The sequence below is a fragment of the Symphalangus syndactylus genome, chromosome 18 (genome assembly GCF_028878055.3).
Source record: "Symphalangus syndactylus isolate Jambi chromosome 18, NHGRI_mSymSyn1-v2.1_pri, whole genome shotgun sequence".
NCBI classification, from domain to species: domain Eukaryota; kingdom Metazoa; phylum Chordata; class Mammalia; order Primates; family Hylobatidae; genus Symphalangus; species Symphalangus syndactylus.
Window position 1 is genome coordinate 25,477,743 of NC_072440.2, and position 22,273 is coordinate 25,500,015.

General features: G+C 40.5%; 1 pseudogene; it reads left to right on the forward strand.

Moving 5' to 3' along the window:
* LOC129467435 (aconitate hydratase, mitochondrial-like) overlaps positions 1–22,273 on the forward strand; it is a 104,459-nt pseudogene that overhangs the window by 15,812 nt on the left and 66,374 nt on the right.

Consider the following 22,273-nt stretch of genomic DNA (forward strand, 5'->3'; position numbering starts at 1 on the left):
TAACAAAGCGCGTCTGTCAGACAGGCTAGGCTAGGCTAAGGTAGGCAGTTAAGTCCCAAATTTCAGTGGGCTTTATTTTTGTTTGGCTTCATTTTTTGTTCATGCTACATGTCCAGTGTGAGTCTGTGGGGACTCTGCTCCATATAAGTCATTTCATGATGTAATTTAGTGAAGGTTACTCAGAGATGGAGACTTCACTAACTTATGCCATCTAGGAAACAGCTCTCTAATCTGCTGTGGCAGAGTAAAACAGAGACTGAAGAACTCACACCTTTGTTAAACACCCATGCTAGAAGTGACATATATTGTTTCTCTACACAGCCTTAGCCAAAAGTATTCACATGACCCTAACCTTAACTTAACTACAAGGGAAGCTGGAAAATTATATGAATCATATGGAATATTTGATGAGCAATGACTATGTCTTCTACAGTGTCCAAGAGCAAAGAATGGAATGGATTTAACTGTGGTCCCTTAACTAGGCTGTAACTATATAAGTTTATAGGTATACCTTTGGTTTCTCTGTTACTTTATGTAGGCTTTTTAAAAAAGGAAATTTCTACATCAATCAGATAGGCTGTAGTAAATGTAGACATTAAAATAATCAATGACTTTGGAGTGTCTATGATTATATCTGGTAACTTGCACCTTAAGTTAAGCTGATCAAGTAGGCAGAACATCCTAAGCTGTAAAGGGCAAGGTGTGTGAGTGTATGTTAGGGTGTGTGTGTGTGTCCGTGCACATGTGTGCATGTGTGTGTGTGTGGCAGTATTCAATGGGTGCCAATCCTTACTCAGTCTTAGGAGAACCTGTGTGGGCCTGTTTAGTCTGCCTCATCTTAATGGATGTGTGGGAAAGATGGAATATTCAAAGTTGAAGAGTGATTCAAGAATGCTTTGATATAATTTCACAGAGATCTGGAATTTCTGAAAGCAGAATTTTTTTTCTTTTGGTAGTCTGAACTCTTAAAAGTCTAAATTATGCCAGTAGTTCTTAATGGGAGTAGTACTGCCCCTTAGGAGTGTTTTGAAATTTTGCAGTGGGGCTTTCTGTGCAGCTTTTAGTTTTTCTTTCTCTTTCTTCTTTCTTTCTTTCCTTCTTTCTTTCTTTCTTTCTTTCTTTCTTTCTTTCTTTCTTTCTTTCTTTCTTTCCTTCTTTCTTTCTTTCCTTCTTTCTTTCTTTCTCTTTCTTTCCTTCTTTCTCTTTCTTTCCTTCCTTTCTTCTTTCTCTTTCTTTCTTTCTCCCTTTCCTTCCTTTCTTTTCTTTCTTTTCTTTCCTTCCTTCCTTCCTTATCCTTTCTTTCTTTCTTTCTGTCTCTTTCTCTCTTTCATCCTTTATTTCTTTCCTTCCTTCTTCTTGGCTGTTAAAATAATTTGCAAGCCCCCAGTGGCATTTAGCTGGTAGAAGTGCTGCATTTTTTGACATTCAGAAGTCCCACTTAGCATTCACAATCTGAGCCTCTATAACTAAAAAATGCTTTATGTATAAACAACAAAAATGGAGGTTTATGTTTATTAAATTTTCCAGGAATACAACTATTGTATAAATGGAGGGAAAGTTGCACTTTGTTTCTCTCAGAGCCTTACCTAATACTGTTTTCTATTTCAGAAAGTCATGCTGCCTCTGGCAACACTGCTCATAATATTTACATTCATAATGATTCTCCACACACATGCAAGTGCCTGATGACATTATTATATCTTCTGATGTAGTCATGCTTGATTATTTACATACTTGAATATACATTATTTTTATAAATTACTTTCTTTTTATCTCTCCTTTTCACTATGTTTAGGGTACTTTTCATTGGAAGTTCTGTCCAGGGCAATCAGGCCACAGAAAGAAAGAAAGCGTATCCAAATAGGAAGAGAGGAAGTCAAATTGTCTCTGTTTGCAGATGACATGATTGTATATTTAGAAAACCCCATCATCTCAGCCCAACATCTCCTTAAGCTGATAAGCAACTTCAGCAAATTCTCAGGATACAAAATCAATGTGCAAAAATCACAAGCATTCCTATACACCAATAATAGACAAACAGGGAGCCAAATTATGAGTGAACTCCCATTCACAATTGCTACAAAGAGAATAAAATACCTAGGAATACAACCTACAAGGGATGTGAAGGACCTCTTCAAGGAGAACTACAAACCACTGCTCAAAGAAATGAGAGGACACAAATAAATGGAAAAACATTCCATGCTTATGGATAGGAAGAATCAATATCATGAAAATGGCCATACTGCCTACAGTAATTTATAGATTCAATGCTATCCCCATCAAGCTACCATTGACTTTCTTCACAGAACTAGAAAAATCTACTTTACATTTCATATGGAACCAAAAAAAGAGCCCGTATAGCCAAGGCAATCCTAAGTAAAAAGAACAAACCTGGAGGCATCATGCTCTCTGACTTCAAACTATACTATAAGGCTACAGTAACCAAAACAGCATGGTACTGGTACCAAAACAGATATATAGACCAAAAGAACAGAACAGAGGCCTCAGAAATACACCACACATCTACAACCATCTGATCTGCAACAAACCTCACAAAAACAAGCAATGGGGAAATGATTCCCTATTTAATAAACAGTGTTGGGAAAACTGGCTAGCCATATACAGAAAACTGAAACTGGACCCCTTCCTTATACCTTATATAAAAATTAACTCAAGATGGATTGAAGACTTAAACGTAAGATCTAAAACAATAAAAAACCTAGAAGAAAACCTAGGCATTACCATTCAGGACATAGGCATGGGCAAAGACTTCACGACTAAAACACCAAAAGCAATGGCAACAAAAGCCAAAATTGACAAACGGGATGTAATTAAACTAAAGAGCTTCTGCACGGCAAAAGAAACTATCATCAGAGTGAACAGACAACTTACAGAATGGGAGAAAATTTTTGCAATCCATCCGTCTGACAAAGGGCTAACATCCAGAATCTACAAGGAACTTAAATTTACAAGAAAAAAACAACCCCATCAAAAAGTGGGAGAAGAATATGAACAGACACTTCTCAAAAGAAGACATTTATGCAGCCAACAAACATATGATAAAAAGCTCATCATCACTGTTCATGAAAGAAATGCAAATCAAAACCATCATGAGATACCATCTCACGCCAGTTAGAATGGCGATCATTAAAAAGTCAGGAAACAACAGATGCTGGTGAGGATGTGGAGAAATAGAAATGCTTTTACACTGTTGGTGGGAGTGTAAATTAGTTCAACCGTTGTGGAAGACAGTGGAGTGACTCCTCAAGGATCTAAAACCAGAAATACCATTTGACCCATTACTGGATATGTAGCCAAAAGATTATAAATCATTCTACTATAAAGACACATGCACACATATGTTTATTGTGGCACTGTTCACAATAGCAAAGACTTGGAGCCAACCCAAATGCCCATCGATGATAGACTGGATAAAGAAAATGTGGCACATATACACGGTGGAATACTATGCAGCCATTAAAAAGGATTAGTTCATGTCCTTTGCAGCGACATGGATGAAGCTGGAAACCATCATTCTCAACAAACTAACACAAGAACAGAAAACCAAACACCACATGTTCTCACTCATAAATGGGAGCTGAACAGTGAGAACACATGGACACAGGGAGGAGAACATCACACACTGGGGCCTGTTGTGGGGTGGGGCACTGGGACAGGGATAGCAGTAGGAGAAATACCTAATGTAGATGACGGGTTATAGGTGCAGCAAACCACCATGGCATGTGTATACATATGAGACAAACCTGCATGTTCTGCACATGTATCCCAGAACTTAAAATATTAAAAATACATAAAGAACAAAAACAGGAAAAGTATAGGTTAGTTGGTAATATCTATTAATTTGACTTTAGAATAATAAAGGAACATAAAATATTTGCTATGAAAAGGGGTTGGATCTGATAAGGTTAAGAAGCAATGTGTTAGGCATGATGTTTAAAAGCACAGAGTTCAGAGATAAATAGTTCTGAGCTCAACACCAGCTCTAGTATATAACCTCAGGCAAATCATTTAACTTCTCCAATCTTATTTCTCTCATCTCCAGAATGGGAGAACTACCTACTATACTAGTTATTTTGAGGGTTAAATGAGGTAGTTAGATGTTTAGCTTGATGTCTGGCCCTTAGCAAGCAATAGATAAATCGTGGCTATTATTTCAAAGTTTCTACTACTGATGAAACTTAAAACTCAACTAGCATAAAACATATAGAAGCCACAGTCTCTGTGGGAAGTAAAACGTGGTGTATCTATATAGAACCTCTGAATTTCTTTGTCAGTATCTTTCTGACTTCTTTTTTCCTTTTTAAAAATGATCACTTTATCAACTAACAATGCACTGTCCACCCTCACCAGTTGCCACACTGGTGGGTGTGGAAGAGGGGCCCTACCTGCCTTCGAAAGTGTGCTCTTTGAAAACAGGCAGCTTTGCTTCATAAGCTAGCAATGGGTTTCTCCACTTTGCTTTAGGATAATCAAAACAAGGTTCTAATGAGCCCACCAGTAAAATGTGTTTCCTGAGATTAGCAGTCTACACCAAATTGTGCAATTAGAACCCTCTTCTTCTTTCTTAGTTTCATAATATGACTGCTAATTGCAGAAAAAGAGACATTTCCAACTCTTACTTTGGACCCATACAGACTTAATACATACTTCCTGGACCCTTTTTTCCTTCAGAACACCTAAAAAATTGTATGATGCCAAAGAAAATACACTTAAGCTAAAGTTTCTAAGTCGGTACCCAATTTTAATGTTAGAGTCAGAAGTAATTTTAATGTGATTGGAATAACTTAAACTGATCTCTTTTTTTTTTTTTTTTTTTTTGAGACGGAGTCTCGCTCTGTCACCCAGGCTGGAGCGCAGTGGCGCGACCTCGGCTCACTGCAAGCTCCGCCTCCCGGGTTCACGCCATTCTCCTGCCTCAGCCTCTCCGAGTAGCTGGGACTACAGGCGCCGCCACCACGCCCGGCTAATTTTTTTGTATTTTTAGTAGAGACGGGGTTTCACCGTGGCCTCGATCTCCTGACCTCGTGATCCGCCCGCCTCGGCCTCCCAAAGTGCTGGGATTACAAGCGTGAGCCACCGCGCCCGGCCTGATCTCTTATCTTGATTTAATATCCTTTTTTTCCCCAAAAGTTGATCGGCACATTACAGGGTTAACAAATGGAAATAAGGAGGAAAAAGATGATTTCTTGAGAGAATTTTGGAGCTCATTTTTCCTTCTATCTGAAAGCTATTTTCCTATAAACTCCCACAAGATTGAAGTCTAAAATTGTGTATGATCCATATCCTTGAACACGCACATTAACTAATTTTAAGCAAATTGCTGCATTTTGTAAGCAATACCATACATAATTCAACCGTCTTTTCCCTGGATAATTAGCAGTGAGTGATCCCCCACCCTGACGAGCAGGCATGAAGGCTTGATTGAGCCCACAGTTGGGCTCCCAGTAATTATGAATTTCTCTGCATCCTGGGAAAAGCCTAGGGAGAGCGGGCCTGATGCCTGTTCACTCTACATTCTGGACTGCAACTGTGTCCTTCTGAAAAAATGACATACTAATTCAACAAATAGGTATTAAACTCCTCCTGTGTAACAGGTGCTATTGTAGGTGCTGGGGATACAACAGTGAAAAACAAAACAAAACAAATCCCTGTCTAGGTACAGTTTGCAGGTTAGTGGGAGAAAACAGACAAAAAAAAAAACCAAAATAGATAAGTAAATTTTATATGACATGAGAAGCCAATAAGTCTTTTTCAATTTATTTATTCTTTTATTTTATTTTTCACTTTTGAGATTCAGGGGGTACATGTTCAGGTTTGTTACCTGGGTATATAGTGTGATGCTGAGGTTTGGGGTACAAATGATCCCATCATCCAGGTGCTGAGCATAGTATCCAATAGTTTTTCAACCCTTGCCCACCTCCGCCTCTCTGAGGTCTAGGAGTCCCCAGTGTCTACTGTTGCCACATTTATGTCCATGTGTACCCGATGTTTAGCTCCCACTTATAAGGGAGAACACGTAGTATTTGGTTTTCTTTTCTTGTGTTAATTTGCTTAGGAAATGGCCTCCAGCTCCATCCATGTTGCTCCAAGGGACATTTCATTCTTCTCATGGCTGTGTAGTTTTCCATGGTGTATACGTACCACACTTTCTTTATCCAATCCACTACTGACAGGCACCTGGGTCGATTCCATGTCTTTGCTATTGCAAATACTGCGGCGATGAACATGAAAGTGTGTGTGTCTTTTTGATAGAACTGTTTGTTTTCTTCTGGATACATACCCAGTAATGGGATTTCTGGGTCAAATGGTAATTCTGTTTTAAGTTCTTTGAGAAATCTCCCAACTGCTTTCCACAATGGCTGAACCAATTTGCATTCTCATCAACAGTATATAAGATTCCCTTTTCTCCATAGCCTCGCCAACATCTGTTGTTTTTAGGCTTTTTAATAATAGCCACTCTGACTGGTATGACATAGTATCTCATTGTTTTAATTTGCATTTCTCTGATGATTAGTGATGTGGAGCATTTTTTCATATGTGTTTATTGGCCAAGAAGCTAATAAGTCTTAATAGAAATAGCAAGGAAGGATATTGAGCATCCCAGATGGTGGGTTGCAGTTTTCTTGGAATGGACATGGTGGGCCTCACTGAGCAGGCAACATTTGAGTAAAGACTAGAAGCAGCTGAGGAAGTGCACCATGGAGATCTCTGGCGGACAGCGTTCTAAGCAGAGGGAAGAATCCATGGAAGGGCCTGTTTGAAGAACAGGCTTGGAGTCTACTGTGAACAAAGAGGGTGAGACAGAAGGTTGTATTGGTGAGGCCAGGTAGGTCACAGGAGCTAACAGGCCTGTGGACCATCCTCAGGCCATTGACTTTTACTCTGAGTGAGATGAGAAGTCATTGCAGGGTTTAGATTGGATAAGTGACATGATCAGAAACAAGTTTTAAATGGACCACTCTGGATTGGGAATGTCTTGCCTCGGGACAAGGGTGGGAACGTGGTCTCATGGGAGGCTCCTGCCATAACTCAAGTGGGAGATGCTGGGGACTTGGACCAGTGTGAAAACTGGGAGGAGATGAGCAATAGTTGGACTCTGGACATATTTTTATGGCAAAACCAGCAAGATTTCCTGTAGTATGGAGATGGAATGTGATAGAAAAAGAAGGGTCCAGGATTACTCCACAGTTTTAAGACTAGAGTTTTGAATCATTTGGACTCATTGTGAGGAAAAAATGGTCTTGAATTTACAGTTAACTGTGTACCCTTCCTGGAATGTGTTTGTCTCTGTAGACATAGGTGAAAAATATTCCTTCATCCGCAGCGGCTTTTAACTCCTTTTGAAGAGTCTCTGAGCTAACAGTTCAACATCAGCATAAAGTAATGCAGCCTGTTTGAATTTCACAGGTTTCCCTGCTGAGACAGACAAGTGTTCACCCTCAGTTCATCCTTAGCTGTCTTTATGACTTCACCTGAAGAGGACATTTGTGTACAGACATTGTTTCTGTAAAATATGTAAATGAAACCATCTAGTCATTCTGTGAGAATGTAAGCAAGAGGAGACATTTTCTCTTGGTCATCGCTGTGGGAAAAATTCACAGAGCTTTTGATTCTGCCAAAACCTTAGAAAGAATCTAGTAGCTTGCCTACACCCTCACAGAATGAGGCAAATGGAAAGGACAGCACCTGTTGCCACCAGTATTAGGTTTCTTTATGGACCTTGACCCAGGCAAGGATCCTTGGTCCCACATTACCATGAACAGTAGTCAAATCCTAAGAGAATCTCCCTGTCAGCAACAGGTGAGGAAAGCAAAAGATTACTACTCTTAATAGTTATGCTTTGAAGTATTGCAGCTGATTTCCATAAGTCACATGAGATGGAAGACTTCTTGTTCATTTGGAGACAAACATAGAGAGGGTCTCCTAAAAGTTTCATTAATACAGGCTCGATGAGAGCAGAGACTCTGTTGATCACTGTCATGTCCCCAGCACCTTTCAGAGTGTCTTCAACATAGTAGTTGCTCTATAAATATTTTCTAAATAAATTAATACAAGGGAAGATAATCCTAGTTTCCTCTCAAATGTATTAACTTACTCTGACAAAGTACTATACAGTTAATAAGCTAAAAGGAATTCTACTACAAGTTTCAGTGATGTAAACACAAAAGAGAAGAGTGTCAATGTTTATTGAATACCCATGATATGCCAGAGCCCCAACTAAGAAACTTTTACCTATTATTTCATTCACTCTTCCTCACAGTTACACTGTAAGTTACATGTTATCGCTCTCTTTTTACAAATGAAGAAACTGAGACTCAGATAATTTCAGTCATTTGTTCAAGCCCAGTCTGTTTGCTTTCAAATGCCATGATTATTTCACTATACGCTTATGTTTTCACTGTTTGTGTATGCCTCCCCTCTCCTAGTCTACAGGTAGCTAGCAGGCTAGGGGAAGGGAGGCATACACAAATAACAAAAACATTAGAGGCCAAGAAGAACCATAAGAAGTTCTAGCAATACATCCTAGAAAATCAGCGCATAGACTCTAGAGCCAAACAGCTTAAATTCAAATCCTTTCTCTACACTTGCTGGCTGTGTAATTCTCCTTGGGGAAACCATCCAATGTCGCAGTGCCTTTATTTTCTCATGTGTGAAATGGGAATAATTTTAGTACCTACCCTGTGAGGTTGCTGTGAGAATTAAGTGAGTATATATAAATACACATAGCATATGACATGTACATGTTGTTGATGATGACGAAGTCCAGGAAGTGCTTCAAGGGAGAGAAGGCATTGTAAGAGTGAGTGAAATTTGGATAGATAGCAATTCAGGCAAAGTTCTCAAACATAGGGACTAATGTGACTGAAGGCATGGAAGCTGTAGAATATCAGAGGAACAACAATGATAGAGTTTGGCTGGAATGTAGACCAGCGATTATCCATGGGGTGGCATGCCTAAGTTTTCTGGGAGTGCTGTGTCAAAGAACGGCCCCAGGACCAAATGCTGATTTAGGCCTTCCTCCAGGAAAGTGGAGGTGAGGGGACCAACACTCCCAATCCCAGGGAGGAAGCAGGCAGGAGATGAGGCAAGAAGGCAGACTGGGGTCAGATCATAATCTCAAATGCCAGGTTCAGGGATTAGCCTTTATATTCTGCACACATTTTCTGCTAATAAAGAATTCTGACGGTGGGATGCTGTAATCAGAGATGTTCCTGCATGGGAAACAAGGTAGAACAATTCCAAAATGACTTATGAACTGCCCCCATATTGTACACTGCAGAATAAGCTACATTGCCTAAACGAAAACCATTTTTCCTCTTACATAGCATCTCTTTCTGAAAGCAGGGAAAAGAAGAGGATGGGCAAAAAGAGACCACGGAACTTCTCCATGAAGCCATGTGGTAATGACCAGAGCTGAGGACATGGTCACAGCACACATGTCCATGAAGCTGGCACTGGGTCAGAGTTTCTAGAAGAAGCAGTCAGTCACTTCCTACTATAAAAAGGCAAAATGTTCAGCTTTCTGTAACGAAGAAGTGTTACCGTCCTCTAGAGAAGTCAAACACTCAATCATTATGAGCCATTGAGAGGTTATAGATATTGAGGCAGTGGCCCCTTCCCTGAGGAGCCTGCTTCGTGGTTGAGGAAACAGATGCAGTCTGTGTTTAGAATAAGTAAGGGAAGTTTTTTCAAAATAGCATTACCAACATGCAGACGTGAATATTGCACAAAACCTCAAATGCAGGGAGACAGCAGATAAGATAATCAAGATCAATGGGATTAATCTTGGAAGGCATTCAGAATGCGGTAAAATCTTGGCTTACTTAAAAGGGAAAGTTCAGGTATGAAAATGCCTTCAGGTTCAGCTGGATCCAGGGGCTGAAATGATGTCACTGGGACTCTGATTTTCCCTCCATTCTGCCTTCCATTAATCCTTGCATGGTTTCATTTGTGAGTTAATGCTTTTTGTACATTATGGGCAAGATGTCTATCAGCTTAGCAACCTCAGCAGAGTGTTTGTCTGTCCCAATAACAGCATATTGATCTAGGAAGGGACTCAAATTTATTCTGCTACAGCCACATATCCATTCCTGAACCAGTCATTTTGACTGTGGGATGAGAAGCATGATCAGCCATGCCTCAGTAATGAGCCCTCCTAGTCCTACATGAAGTTATTAGAGGGAGGTTCTCCAGAGGAAATCATTGTTCAGGGAAAACCAACTAAAAAACCATGAAGGGTATATAGAGCAGAAACAGACAATTATTCCTCAACTCTTAGAGGGTAAGAAATGAGAAGATGACATATTTGCATAAATTATTTTGGAAAGGTAAATACAAGTGTTACCAACAACAGTTTAAGGCTTTGGTTTTTCAAACATTTACATTTTTAATCACCAAACTTTTTTTCCCTCCTAATAGATATCTTTTTATGTGAACCATAAATATAAAACAGATAAAAGCAGAACAACTGTGAATGAGGCAAAGAGAAGGTGTGAGGCTGGAAACTGCACCCACTTGGTCTCCTCCTGTGATATTGTATTAGCTACAAGTCACTTCAGAGAAACCCTGGGGCTATTTAAAGTCCTGCTGGCTGAAAATATAAACAGCTTCAAGAAAGGTTTAGAAAACACTGGACAAACCTATAAATCTATGGTAGACTATAAGGGAAGTGGAGGAACTTGGCTGACATATCATGAAATTTAGGTCGTGCTCACTCCTCAGGCCCTCTGACAAGGTGTGCCCCATGTCACTGTGAAAGCTAAACACTGACTTCGTGCTCCTGTGGCTTCTCTTATTCCAGGTAGAGGCTTTGGAATTACACAGGACTAGATTCAAGTTCCACCTCCAAACTTACTGGTTATATGACCTTGGGCAATTTGGGTACTTTTCTAAACTTGTTTCCTGATGTGTAAAATGCATTTCTGTTTATTCATGGTCATCATGCAGGTAACAAGAGATCCTATAAATAATGCATGCACCTGAGGGCGTGTCGCACAACGAGCACTCAGGAGGCCAATGTCTTCATTTTCTTGGCCAACAGCATTATCAAGAAATCTAGGGATGCTGCTAAGTTGCCAGATAAGGATCCTTTTTTGATTAGTACAAGCCCCAAGATTGTGGGCCTCAGTGTTACTAAGAGCAACACAAATATAAACATTAATACTGATTCTGATGCTGAAAGTAATGCATACCATGTGACAAGGACCAGTCTATATGCTTTATACACCTCATCCCTCTAATCCTTACAATAATCCTAGAAGGTAGGTCCCATTATTAGTCCCATTTTACAAACAAAGAAAAAACTCTTAGAGAGCTTAGTTGACGTCCAACACATCCATAGCCAATGTGTGTTGATAACCCAGCCAGAAAGTGGCCAAGGTAAGAAATGTACTGTTTGATGTAAGGAAGAATTTTCTGGTAGTGTAGGTTGTTAAGAAATGGATCTGGCTACCATCCCAGAGATCCTTAAACATAAGCACCATTATCCTTGGAGGTTTTGCTGACCACCTGGCTGGTGGAATTACTGGATATCATAATTTCTTGATTTGGCTCTAGGAAAAGTTAAGATGGAACAAGGAATAGGGATTGAGTCCCTGAGTTTGAGCTTTATCAACCCTTTTTTTTTCCTTGTCCCTCCTGTGCTCCATTCATCAGAGCCTGCAGCTCTCCATAAAAGCCACTGGAACCACCTTTTAGCTTCATCTCCACCCTTTGCTCCAAATCTTCCCTTTTCCTCTGTTTTCTCTCTGGAGCCTGTGCAGTTAGTTCTCTCTCTCAGCTTTGTGTCTTCTGATTGGCAACTTCGTTAGACAGTCGGCCTGACTTTTGCTTTGATTTCTCCCTCTGAGCTCCACACCCTATGGCCCTGGGCAATATGATGTCCTGACCCAGAGGCCCAAACCTCCTAACCCAAATGTCCCCTGCTTTTTATAGAGGTAAGTTAAATGGTACTAAGTTTGCTCACCACTTGGTTCCATTTTCTGAGGTTTGAAGGGCTCATTACTTAATCATCATATTTTGTTGTTTTTTGACTCCTTCTCACCCTCCCTAAAGCCCTAAAGTGTTTTGGGTGATGCTGCTTAAAGAAAAGACGTTATTGTTACTGAGACTTACAAGCACACACAACGAAACAAAACAAAACTGAAGAAAAGGGTTTTACGGTTCCCAAAACATCAAGTGGCAACAGAGGATACAGGCTAGCAATTATAATTGCCTATCTATAAATTCCTATTTTGGAAAATGCAGTTATTATAATAATAGCACATGAAGGATCTTACTCATATCACCCAGCCCGTATCATCTCAGTGTCTGCTCTTGAGATGTGCTGTCATATGTAAACAATATATTAAATTTTGGCTGAAACGTAGCCCACACTCCCACCTCATCTTTATAGTCTGTGTTAGTCCGTTCTCACGCTGCTATAAGGACATACCAGAGACTGGGTAATTTATAAAGGAAAGAGGTTTAAGGTTTAATTGACTCACAATTCTGCATGGCTGGGGAGGCCTCAGAAAACTTACAATAATGGCAGAAGGGGAGGCAAAGACATCCTTCTTCACATGATGGCAGGAAGGAGAAGTGCCGAGCAAAAGGGGAAAAAGCCCTTTATAAAACCATCAGATCTCGTGAGAGCTCACTCACTATCACGAGAACAGCATGAGGGTAACCACCCCCATGATTAAATTTCCTCCCACTGGGTCCCTCCCATGACACGTGGGGATTATGGAACTACAACTCAACATGAGATTTGGGTGGGGACACAGCCCAACCATATCACATTCCCTCTGGTTACTTTACTTATATATTAAAAACAAAACAAAACGGAAGTAATGGGTAGTTGGGTAGCTGATGCAAAAGAAACAGATCTTTTTATTTTTATCATTTTTATCTACACTTCTTAGTGTTTCGTAATTACCTTCGCCCAACTTGGATAACAACACATTCCCTGCAATTTTCCCTCAGCTTTTCTGCTGTGTAACTATCAATGCTTGGCCAGAGAGCCAGACTGGAATTCACAAAGAGGCTTCACCCTTTTCTGTTCTTTGTGCCCCTAGATATGTTTCCAGTGATTTTTAAAATGTATATAAACAACTTTATTGAGATCTAATTCACATAGCATACAATTTACCCATTTAAAGCATACAGTGTAATGGTTTTTAGTATATTCACAGAGTTGTGCAGCCATTAACACAATCAATTTTAGAGTTCTTTTATCACCCTCCAAAGAAACCCCATATCCACTAGCAGTCACTGCCTCTTCTTCCTCCCTGCAGTGACCCCCCACCTGTCACAAGTGAGCAGCAGAGATTGTGGAAATACTGTTGCACCTCTGATTCGCTCTTCATTCCAATTTCAATCTGGAAGGTTCATGACTGGTATTATATGAAAAAGACACATGCACACACATTTATAGCAACACAATTCACAATTGCAAAAATATAGAACCAACCTAAATGCCCATCAACCAACGAATGCATAAAGAAAATATGATATATATACACAATGGAATACTACTCATCTATAAAATGGAATGAAATAATGGCCTTTGTCGCAACTTGGATGGAGCTGGAGGCCATTCTTCTCAGTGAAGTTACTCAGGAATGGAAAATCAACTATTGTATGTTCTCACTTATAAATGGGGGCTAAGCTATGAGGATACAAAGGCATAAGAATGATATAGTGGACTTTGGGAACTCAGGGGGAATGGTGGGAGGGGGATGAGGAATAAAAGACTACATGTTGGATATAGTGTACACTGCTCAGGTGACGGGTGTACCACAATCTCAGAAATCACCACTGAAGACCTCATCCATGCAACTGAACACTACCTGTTTCCCCAAAACTACTGAAATTTTTAAAAACAAGGTTCATGACTGGGCTGGGGGAATGGTGCATTCTCCCATGAGGCTCAAGAGGAACTCCAGTGCAAATGACTAAGGGTGATATTTCAATATTTCTACCAACATCTGCCAATAATTTTCCACACAGACCTAACTCCATTTACAACTTTCTTTTTTCCCAGGAACCATTTCTGAACTGGACAAAAGATTTTTTTTTTTTCTGAGATGGAGTCTTGCTCTGTCGCGCAGGCTGGAGTGCAGTGGCTCTGCAAGCTCCGCCTCCTGGGTTCACACCATTCTCCTGCCTCAGCCTTCCAAGTAGCTGGGACCACAGGTGCCCACCACCACGCCCAGCTAATTTTTTGTATTATCAGTAGAGATGGGGTTTCACCGTGTTAGCCAGGATGGTCTGGATCTCCTGACCTCATGATCCACCCACCCCGGCCTCCCAAAGTGTTGGGATTACAGGCATGAGCCACTGCGCCTGGTGGAAAAGAGATTTTTAAAAATTCCTTGTCAAAATTCTGTACGCAAAATTATTTTCTTCTGGCCCTCTGAGCCATCCTCCGCTCCCTGCAGCCCTCAGGCCCCCTTCCTCTCTCTAAGCACTCTTGAAATTCTGGGCCTTCTTATGGCCCCAGCAAGCCAGGGTCCCCAACTTTGGTACATCACCAGGCTCAGACATAATTCCACACTTCTAGTGGGTTCTTTCTGCCTGTCCATGCTTCATCCCCCATCAGAGCTCAACTGCTCATCTCTTAATGCATCTTACTCCAGGAGTTTTTTTTTTTTTTTTTAATTGTACCGAGTGGTACTAAATTACATCATCTTCCTAGTTCACGTAAACTCTTAGCCTGGTGTGAAGAAAGCACTCTGAAAGCTGTTGCTCTATTTAAGCATGAAAATCAGTGTTCTGAATAATTGTGTGGAGGAACAACAGTGGGTAGAGGCAGGGGAGAGAAGGGAGGTGTGATTCTTTTAGGAATTAAATGCAGCTGAGTCAGAGATCTATGTCAGAAGCCGAACTCTAAATCCAGTGACACAGCAGTGGAAGAAACAGCTCCCCCATAAAGCAAGGAGTGTTAGCTCTCTGGATGTGCTGTGGTATCATTCTCTGCATGTCTTAATGTTTAAATCCTAATGTAACCTGCTGAAAATTATTTTCAGTGCTAATTAATGTTCATAGTAAACGCTGCTTATAGGTAATTTTGGTGGTGTTAAGTGTGGAGTCAGATGCTAGAGCAGGGCTTCTGGAATTTGAGTGTGCACAGAATCATGGGGAGCTTGTTAAAATTCAGATTCCTGAGTCCCGCCTCCAGAGTTTCAGTAGGTGTGAGGCAGGCCCAGCATTATGCAGGCTCACAGTGGGTCCAGGCCACACTTGGAGAAAAATCACGTGGGAAATATCCCAGGTAGGAATAACAGGTGTGTGATGCAAACTGGGAACTTGCAGATGGCACAGGCTTCCCTCTGTGTTTCTTCTCTCTTCTTGCCATGGAGAGGGTAAAAATATATGTAGGGGTGGGTACCTGGGAAATGTTACCAGAAACTTTGCTGGTTGAAGTTAAATGTCTCAAAGGCTTTACGAAAGATGCCTAAATTAAACATTATTTCTGGGTGTGTCTGTGAGAGTGTTTCTGAAAGAGACAAGCATTTGAATTGGTGGACTCAGTAAAGTAGATGGCCTTCCACTATATGGGTCGACATCAACCAATTTGTTTAGGGCCTTGCTATGGTTTGAATATTTGTGTCCTCTCACAAATTATGTTGAAGCTTAATCCCCAATGCAACAGTATTAAGAGGTGGGGCCTTGAGAAGGTGATTAGCCTATGAGGGCTCCATCCTTATGAATGTTAGCATCTTATAAAAGACATTGCCTCTCTGTCTCTTCCTCCATGTGAGACTCACAATTCATCCCCTCCAGAGGATTCAACAACAAGGCGCCATCTTGGAAGCAGAGAGTAGCCCTCACTAGACACCAAATCTGCCAGTGCCTTGATCTTGGACTTCCCAGCCTCCAGAGCTGTGAGCAGTAAACTTATATTGTTAATAATAACTTGGCCTGTGGTATTTTTTTTATAGCAGCCCAAAGGACTAAGACAGGCCTGGGTAGAAAAACAAAAAAGGGCAGAGAAGAGAGCAATTCACCCCACCCACCGATTTTATTATTTCGCTTCACTGCTTGAGCTGGGACATGTTATCTTCTCCTGCTCTCAAACTGGAAGTTATACCATAGGCTTCCCTACTTTTCAGGCTTTGGACATAGGTAGAATTACACCATGGGCTTTCCTGGGGCTCCAGCCTGCCCATGGCAGACCCTGCGACTTCTCAGTGTCCATAACTGTGGGAGCTAATTTCTCACAATCATTCTCTCTCTCTCTCTCTCTTTCTCCCTCCCTCCCTCCCCCACTCCCTCTCTCTCTCTTCCTATATATAAATATATGTGTGTGTATCTATACTGTATATCTATACTGTATATATATGTATATACACACATACATACATATATACAAATTGATATGGTTTGGCTGTGTCCACACCCAAATCTCATCTTGAATTCCCACGTGTTGTGGGAGGGACCTGGAGGGAGGTAATTGAATCATGGGGGCAAGTCTTTTCCATGCTCTTCTCGTGATAGTGAATAAGTCTTATGAGATCTGATGGTTTTAAAAAGAGGAGTTCCCCTGCACACATTCTCTAATTTTTTGCCTGCCACTAACCATGTAAGATGTGACTTGCTCCTCCTTGCCTTCCGCCATGATTGTGAGGCTTCCCCAGCCAGATGGAATTGTAAGTCCAATTAAACCTCTTTCTTTTGTAAATTGATCAGTCTTGGGTATGTCTTTATCAGCAGCATGAAAATGGACTAATACACAAATATAGAGATGTATTATATATACATATGTTTGTATATATATAATAGAGAGAGAGAGTGAGAGAGAGAAGGAAAGACAGAGAGAATGAGAGTGAGATTTATTATGAGGAATTGGCTCATGTGATTGTGGAGACTGAAAAGTCCCATGATCTTCCATCTGCAAGGTGGAGACTAGGAAAGCCAACCAGTGGTGTAATACACACACACACACACCCACACACATACACATTCACACATACACACACATGCACACTCACATACATACTCAAACATACACACACACACACTAACATGTTCTGAAGAGTAAAGGCTAGTTGTCCTACAGAGCATTCCATGTTCTAGATTCTCTTGACACTTTCCTTGCAATTCAAATCAATTCAATCACGATTCATCCATTTATGGCTAGGATGCCACCCAGCTGAAGATGGGTACCTTCCACTGTATGACTTCAGGGAGCACACAATGAAAGGTAACCCATTACTAGTGATGGCATGAGTATACTATTGTTCTCAGTATTTCTCTACTCCCCATGGGACTTTTTTTATTATTATCATACTTTAAGTTTTAGGGTACATGTGCACAACGTGCAGGTTTGTTACATATGTATACATGTGCCATATTGGTGTGCTGCACCCATTAACTCGTCATTTAACATTAGGTATATCTCCTAATGCTATCACTCCCCCTTCCCCTGACCCCATATCAGGCCCCGGTGTGTGATGTTCCCCTTCCTGTGTCCATGTGTTCTTATTGTTCAATTCCCACCTATGAGTGAGGACATGCGGTGTTTGGTTTTTTGTCCTTGTGATAGTTTGCTGAGAATGATGGTTTCCAGCTTCATCTATGTCCCTGCAAAGGACATGAACTCATCACTTTTTATGGCTGCATAGTATTCCATGGTGTATATGTGCCACATTTTCTTAATCCAGTCTATCATTGTTGGACATCTGGGTTGGTTCCAAGTCTTTGCTATTGTGAACAGTGCCGCAATAAACATACGTGTGTATGTTTCTTTATAGCAGCATGACTTATAATCCTTTGGTTATATACTCAGTAATGGGATGGCTGGGTCAAATGGTATTTCTAATTCTAGATCCCTGAGGAATTGCCACACCGACTTCCACAATGGTTGAACTAGTTTACAGTCCCACCAACAGTGTAAAAGTGTTCCTGTTTCTCCACATCCTCTCCAGCACTTGTTGTTTCCTGACTTTTTAATGATCACCATTCTAACTGGTGTGAGATGGTATCTCATTGTGGTTTTGATTTGCATTTCTCTGATGGCCAGTGATGATGAGCATTTTTTCATGTGTCTGTTGGCTGCATAAATGTCTTCTTTTGAGAAGTGTCTGTTCATATCCTTCGCCCACTTGTTGATGGGGCTGTTTGTTTTTTTCTTATAAATTTGTTTGAGTTCATTGTAGATTCTGGATATTAGCCCTTTGTCAGATGAGTAGATTGCAAAAAGTTTCTCCCATTCTGTAGGTTGCCTGTTCACTCTGATGGTAGTTTCTTTTGCTGTGCAGAAGCTCTTTAGTTTAATTAGATCCCATTTGTCAATTTTGGCTTTTGTTGCCATTGCTTTTGGTGTTTTAGACATGAAGTCCTTGCCCATGCCTATGTCAGAACCAATGACAAAAACCACATGATTATCTCAATAGATGCAGAAAAGTCCTTTGACAAAATTCAACAGCGCTTCGTGCTAAAAACTCTCAATAAATTAGGTATTGATGGGATGTATTTCAAAATAATAAGAGCTATCTATGACAAACCCACAGCCAATATCTTACTGAATGGGCAAAAACTGGAAACATTCCCTTTGAAAACTGGCACAAGACAGGGATGCCCTCTCTCACCACTCCTATTCAACATAGTGCTGGAAGTTCTGGCCAGGGCAATCAGGCAGGAGAAGGAAATAAAGGGTATTCAATTAGGAAAAGAGGAAGTCAAATTGTCCCTGTTTGCAGATGACATGATTGTATATCTAGAAAACCCCATTGTCTCAGCCCAAAATCTCCTTAAGCTGATAGGCAACTTCAGCAAAGTCTCAGGATACAAAATCAATGTGAAAAAATTACAAGCATTCCTATACACCAATAACAGACAAACAGAGAGCCAAATCATGAGTGAATTCCCATTCACAATTGCTTCAAAGACAATAAAATACCTAAGAATCCAACTTACAAGGGATGAGAAGGACCTCTTCAAGGAGAACTACAAACCACTGCTTAATGAAATAAAAGAGGATACAAACAAATGGAAGAACATTCCATGCTCATGGGTTGGAAGAATCAATATTGTGAAAATGGCCATACTGCCCAAGGTAATCGATAGATTCAATGCCATCCCCATCGAGCTACCAATGAGTTTCTTCACAGAATTGGAAAAAACTACTTTAAAGTTCATGTGGAACCAAAAAAGAGCCCACATTTCCAAGTCAATCCTAAGCCAAAAGAACAAAGCTGGAGGCATCATGCTACCTGACTTCAAACCATACTACAAGGCTACAGTAACCAAAACAGCATGGTACTGGTACCAAAACAGAGATATAGATCAATGGAACAGAACAGAGCCCTCAGAAATAATGCCACATATCTACAACTATCTGATCTTTGACAAACCTGACAAAAACAAGCAATGGGGAAAGGATTCCCTATTTAATAAATGGTGCTGGGAAAACTGGCTAGCCATATGGAGAAAGCTGAAACTGGATCCCTTCCTTACACCTTATACAAAAATTAATTCAAGATGGATTAAAGACTTAAATGTTAGACCTAAAACCATAAAAACCCTAGAAGAAAACCTAGGGACTTTCTTTTATAATGGGGGGAGATTTTACTCTTATTTTCCAACTGCTAGTGCCTGCCTGCAGGATCTGCCTGACTCCTCACTCTCATATAGCACATGAGTTGGCTTTGCTGTTTTCACTTTTCTACCACATGTACATTGGAGAGAAAAGTATTATTTTCTGTCGTCTAGTTATGTTGTGGGCTCAAGTTATAGATGATTTTATATATTCTCCTTGTTGATATGCATGGTTCTTGGAAGACGTATGACAAATTAGGATTTAGGAGTCCTGCCATTATTCTATGGGGATTTGGAAGTCCTGAATGAGCTTCTAATGTCAAGTTTTCTTAAAGCTCATAACAGTTGGAGCCAGACATGAGCTCTGAATATAATCAATTGACTTTGACTCTAAGAAAATACTTATAGTGAGTCAAAGCATTTTAACCTACATCTGAGATGAAAATAAAGGTTACGCAGATAGTGATGGATAGTTCTTAAAATGAATATGGTTGTTATCTTATTTGTTTTTCTTCCTTTATATTTTGTTTCAAATTATTTGATTGCATTTCTAACTGATTATTGTACTAATGATGTTTTATTTTTAATATACTGCATTTCCATAGGGAAATCTTAGTTGCCTGCAGTCATGTGCTAATCTGTGCTGCCAATCAATCTAGGAAGCAATATAGTAACCTCTGTAAAACCTCTGAAATCTCAGCCCATGCCTCAGTTTAATTGAAGGTAGCCATGGTGCAGGGCCAGGAAAAAAGAAACTTCTCATACATGCAAGCCAGAGCAATAATGCGATGAGAAGTCACCTGCAAATGGTTAATTTCATGTATTAACTTGACTGGGCTAAGGGATGCTCAGAGAGCGGGTCAATATTGTTTCTAAGTGTGTCTGTATGGGTGTTTCTGGAAAGGATTAGCATTTAAGTTGATAGACTATGTAAAGAAGATCTGCCCTCACAAATGTAGGCAGGCATCATCCAATCCTTTGAGGGCCTAAATAGAAAAAAAGGCAGAGGAGAGGTAAATTTGCTCTCTTTCATTGAGTGGGGACATCCACTTTCTCCTGCCCTCAGACATGGGAGCTCCTGATTCTCAAGTCTTCAGACCCTGGGACTTGCCCCACTAGTCTCCCAGTTATCAGGTCAGCTACACCATTGATTCCCCTGGCTCTCAGGCCTTTGGCCTTGGACTGGAATTTACACCAGTGGCCCCCTCGTTCTCAAGCCTTTGAACTCATACTGAATTATAACACTAGCTGTCCTCGTTCTCTAGCTTGCTGATGGCATAGGGTGGGATTTGTTGGCCTACATAATCTGGTGAGCCAGTTTCTGTAATAAATCTCCTCTTACATACCTATATGTTTCCTACTGGTTCTGTTTCTCTGGAGAACCCTGAATAATACCTCACCTTAAATCCTTTCTGGAGAAAGGATCCATTCTTAGAAATTGATTTATTGATACTAAATGTTCCTTCAGTTAAAAAGATTTCTCATACAGAAATTTAGAGAGTCGCAAAGCCATTTAGAGAGAGATCTTCTCCTTCAACGCCCTCACTTTATGGCGAAGAATCTGAGGTCCAGTTACTTGTTCAAGGTTATATTACTAGTCAAAGGCAGATTCAGAAAGACTCTTAAGAAGTCAGGATAAAGGCAGGAAATACAGGAACTTAGCAAAGACATACATTCAGTAAGACAGGTCTGTGAGTTCTTCAAATTAGAGCTCAGAGCCAGAGGTGGAACGTCTATAAATAAGGCTTTCTCTGCCTTTTGTGTACCTCCAGGGACAAGGGAATGTTGCACATTTTGTCTAAAATTACATCTCCCATCTCACCGTCTGTCCGGCTTTCTCCTCAAGACTCCCTCTTCCTAAATTGATCACATATAGACATGATTTACGTTTTTAAATTTGCTCATGTGTACCGTTGCAGACTCTTATTAGGATAAAAATAGAAGCAGTCCTATTTGAGGCATTAAAATCAAATGACCCCATTAAGCCCAGCCAGTCCTTGTCAGCCTTATAAATCACTTTCAAAACATTGTAGAGTATATTGGGATTTTACGGAAAAATTTTCACTCAGGGCCATTAACAGAAGCAGTATTTCTTTTGTTCTCTTGTTTCTCCCTTGGCTTGAAAAATTCTTTGTGCTTTCCATCCTCTTCTAAATCAGTACATCAATTTCTGGCTATTGGCCCAGGAAAGATGTGCCTGAACCCATTAGACTGAGAGAATTTCATTACATCACTGCACCAGAAGATTAAGTGGCCAGGATGACTTCACGTGAAAAGCTGGAATAAGAACTATCCCCCTCCCTGACACCACAACTAATGCAAGGCAAGACAGTAGGTATTTTGGACCTAGACAATCTCCTCCCTGAAGGAAAGAGAACAAGGATGCAAACTCAGGTAACCCAGGGCCAGAAATTCCCTCTGTTCCTACAAGCAAGGTTTCAGAGAAATATATTACATTAAAATAAACCAACTTTGGGGACGTGCCTTCTTAAGTGCAGTGTTCTTGTGTAACTCTAGAACAATATGTTCATCCTTTGAGCCAGTGTCCGTTTCGTGGGAGTTATTTTTCTTACCAAGGTGAAAGCATTAGCTTGGTCTTTCCCTTTTTCTGTCAGCTGCTCTGCGCTGGAGGATTCTCACTCAGCTTGTCATCCCTGCCTCTCTTTGCCTCCCTGCTCCCTTGAGTACAGGCCACGCTGCTCACTTTGCATGGTAGCGTGAGATCATAAAA